Source organism: Mytilus trossulus, chromosome 2 (assembly GCF_036588685.1).
Source record: "Mytilus trossulus isolate FHL-02 chromosome 2, PNRI_Mtr1.1.1.hap1, whole genome shotgun sequence".
In the NCBI taxonomy this organism is placed as follows: domain Eukaryota; kingdom Metazoa; phylum Mollusca; class Bivalvia; order Mytilida; family Mytilidae; genus Mytilus; species Mytilus trossulus.
The window spans coordinates 37,743,056-37,747,624 of NC_086374.1; positions in this window are offsets into that span (position 1 = coordinate 37,743,056).

A 4,569-nucleotide genomic window follows, 5' to 3' on the forward strand; every position below is an offset into this window, starting at 1 on the left:
AATTTTAAAGGAAGGGAACCAGATTCCAACACCGAATGAAAAAGTCCGAGTTGTCCGCCGGTAGAAATCTGATTGATTACCGATTTTAAACAAAAATAGTAACATACAAGAATCGACCCAAAAAACTTTTTGCTGTACATTTCAATGACGATCTCAGTAATTAAACGAAATTATGATCATTTATTGAAAAAAAAACTTTACTGTAATAAGGACTTTTGTCATCATATCTTGTATTACTAATGTTTGCTGTACACAGTTTTTTAAGTTACAACTAGGACAGTATAAAACTAACAATATATATTATATCTTAGGTTATAATTTTCAATATTATAGATGATCATAGATCATAATAGACATAATTTTGTAACAGTTGTTTTTATTTGACATTTAAGGACAATAACTCCTGTAAGAGATTGTGACAGTTTTAATGTAAATGATATGTAGATCTCAACATTACTGTCCCTGTAAGATTTTCCCTGTCTATAGTGGTTTTAATGATAACAGACAAAAATTTCATTTAACCCTATCCCTACATGATAGTTGACATCAGACATATTTTAAACTAGATAGAACAAAGGATGAGTTAGGCCAAGTTTAGTGATAATAGTTGTCAGAGGTAAAGATTTTTGAAAAAGTTAACAAACAAGAATGAGGACAACAGGCACCACATGATGAGAATAGAACTCCTGGCCAACTTATAAACCATTGAAATGACCTACAAAGAATGCTGATGGTCTATACCCCTATACAAAAGTAAATGAAGGTATAGAGACAAGTCCTTGCAATCATATAACACGGATTTTTCCATGTCTGTTTGATTTCATGTTGTTAGAAGGATATGTATTGAATCAGTAATCTGTAAAGGAATGATTTTTTTGTTCTTGTAACATAATACGGAATTTTTCCTTTGAAGTTTTTACATGATAATCTGCTTAATAGATCGGTTTTTAAAAAAACATGGTTTTATATAAAAATTGATATGTTATTCCATTAAAAAGAATCATATCATACTTTGATCTTGCAACTTCATGTAGATAGGCGGAGCTTGGACTATGATTTAATCTAATATTTTTCATTTTTAGCCATGATTTAAACTCCACCTCTTTGTTACGCCTGATTGACAGTATAGTGAATGCAGGAGGACAAGGATTTTGTTTGCTTTACAAATAAGATTTCTACTTACTGGGAATTCCATCACTGACTGTGTAAATTTCAAGGAAATGTTTAGACACACCTCTAATGACTCGGCCAGTGCTTCATGAAAAACAGAGAAGGCATCTGGTCCATGCTTTTAGTTTAAGGAACAAATGATTTATTTTTTTGGGGGGAAGGGGGGGAGGGCTGTTTATACCTGAGCCAAATTATTTTTGCCAATGCACTTAATAAATGCAATACAATTTTTGTTGGGGGGGAATTTTTTTTTTAAAGATTTTTTTTTATGAAAAAAAGAGTATTTAGTTCTAAAATTTCCCAGGCCCCCAAAAAATCAAATGGTATGTAACTTGGAGGAGCCCGAGTCACAAAATTTAGAAAAATAACTTTTGTCATGTCTGATGTGCCGTATTCCAAACTGGGTGGATTTTTTCGTGCATGAGCTAAGCAGCTAAGCAGCTGGCTAAAACGACCCTCCCACTGTTTTTTTATTAGATAAATTTTGAATGATGTTACAAATATACTATTCCTGCGTATTCGTCATTAAATATGTTAAATTGTAAAAAGCGTGGTATAATATAATACTTGTAAGTCACCTAAATGGTTCTTCCCAGTGGTTTCCTTGTTTCACTTTTGAAAGACATTAATTGAACATGCTTAGCACAAACAAGGGATCAACTGATGGTAAAACATATGATCACCAATACAGATTAAAATCGGAAATGAATTTAAGGTTTCCATTGAAAAGTTTTGTTAACATTTTCAGGAACAAGCTACTATTTAAAAGTTCCTTCTATGACAGAATGCTGTTTGGAAATTTAGGGAACAATGATGAAAACAAAAGCTGTCATGTTAGTTGGTCATCAGATTCAACTTTAAATGTATCCATTACATTCCATTCTTGTAAAGCTTCATACTGGGTTAGACATAATCTAAAATTTCCTTGCTTCCCTTTTGGTAATTGACAAAGAAAAGACACAAGTCATAAAATATATTAAAGAAGTTTCAATGGTTTATTTGTAGATTTGCAAAGATAATTAAATAATAATGAATACACAACTTGATAACAAGAGAAGACAAATTGATAACAAGACAAGACAAATTGATAACAAGACAAGACAAACATAAATATGTCCACATAACATCAGTTTATATTGCACACATTTTGATTAAACAATCAATATACATTTATCTTTACAGCAGATTCCATTGAGTGGGTAGCAAATGGTAATATCTTTGGTTAGCTTGCTTGTTAGCTGTACCGTGAAGTCATTGTTAGGTCAGGTATACTACCCTCCTTTCAAAGTAGCAGTCCAGACAGATAGATTCGTCTTTTGTCAGACTAGTCTATTCTTAAAAAAGGGTAGTTTACCTTACCTAACAATGACTTCACGGTACAGCTAACAAGCAAGCTAACCAAATATATTACCTTTGGATACACACTCAATGGAATCTGCTGAAAGAAGTTCCACATTATTACACACTTCTTTCAATTCTTTCTAGATTACAATATATACCAAACCCAATAATTACAGGTATAACATTTCAACTATTAAATTTAATTATGTAAAGTGTTCCAATATGACACATAATTTGAAAAGGTACTGTTTCACATTTTTGTAGGGCATCATAGACTTTGTATTGTTATTTACTTACGGTGGTACCTAACACTACAAGGAGATAACTCTGTAAACTCAGCTAAATGTTTTAGTTACGTTGTGATGTTAAGGGAATATTATGCTTCTCAATGATCAAAATCAGTGTTTGTCAAACTGCTATATAATTAGTGTTATTTTTTTGATAAAATGGTTGGTTCAAAGGTTTTGAAATTTTTATATTTTTGTCAAATGGTCAAAGTAAATACTTTGTCAAAATTTTATGAAAATTTAACGAGCCAAATTAATTTTAGTCAAAGTGTTGGGTACCACCTTAATATTTCTTTTTTCCATTACATTTTTCTTCTATCTGGATAGAAGAAAGTATCTGAACAGCATCAAATTAGGATTAACAAAAATATTATGCAAGTTCAAATATTTTCTGATATGTTAAAAGACATTTTCCTGTACTATTAGTATAAAGTGCAAATACAATATTAATTATTTTTCAGCAACATTTTCACACAGCAGTTTTTAACTCCTAAACAACTCTCTCTTTATGTATAAAAAGAATAAGAACTATTTGACATGGCCTTACAGCTGTTTCCTAAATACTAAACAGCCGAATAACATGAAAAAGTACCATAAATTTAGGTCATTTCAATCAAAGAGACATTATTTTTTAGCATTAAAAACAAAACAAATAAAAGTTATAAGGTGGACAACAACCAATCTGGCTCATATTCTATTTGTGAAGGGCATTTCTTCATAATTAAAAAAGCTTGAAACAATGATATCATTTATTTTTATCTACCTGTAAAACTACAATTATTTTTTTTACATAAATAGTGTATGTAAGTCCTACAGGGATATGAATGCAATGAAAGAGTTTTTAAAATAAATTCTAAACAGTGATTTAGTCCAGATTTATTTGTAAGAGTACCATTTAATTTATGTGTTATCACAGTAACATATTTCCATTGATAGACCTCAAAAGTGGCTAAATAAATAGAACTACAATTTCAGGAGTCAAATCTTTTCAAATCCGAAAAATAACAAATCATTACAACTATTGACTACAATAATTCTAAATTTTGTTAAAAAAATTATAACATATGGTTTCAAATTTCTGGCAGTTTCAAACGTCCAACATGTGTTGCATTTATTTTCATATTCACAAAGCAATTGTTTATAAAAATAAATAAAATACAAAACTTATTTCATAGACTAATGTTAAGTATATATAACTGAACAGTGCATATTTTTATACATAAGCTCCCACAAGTCCATACAATAAACTGTTCTGTTTCTCAAACTCTATTCCATCACATAAATCATTGTCTTGTAAAGTCATAGTCATTTTTAGTTTCAGTTTTGGCTGTTCTTTTCATCGAATCATTTCATTGTTTAATAGTTTGAGTTTTCTTTTCATTTGTACATGACCATGTCATGCCTAAGTGCCACACTCTTTATTCCAAAATTGCTCCTGGAAGTTTAGCAAAAACTAAGTAACCTACTAATAAGCTGTAATTGGCTCCTTTATAAGTTTTTATACACAATATAACTAATCCATGCTTCACTGATTTCAGGGCATATCTACCCTAAATTGGAACTTTGAACTTTGAATTTTGCCTATTGATATTTAATGTTTATGAAGAACCGTCAGTTCATTACAATAAGGATATAGCATACTTTTTTTTTATTATTTTTTAACAGTTGAACCTTACATTTGTTTAATTGTCACTATAACATGATTAAATTTTAAACTTTATATAATTTGGTTCATGCTTTCTTGTCCTCATATTTTGTTAATTAATTAATA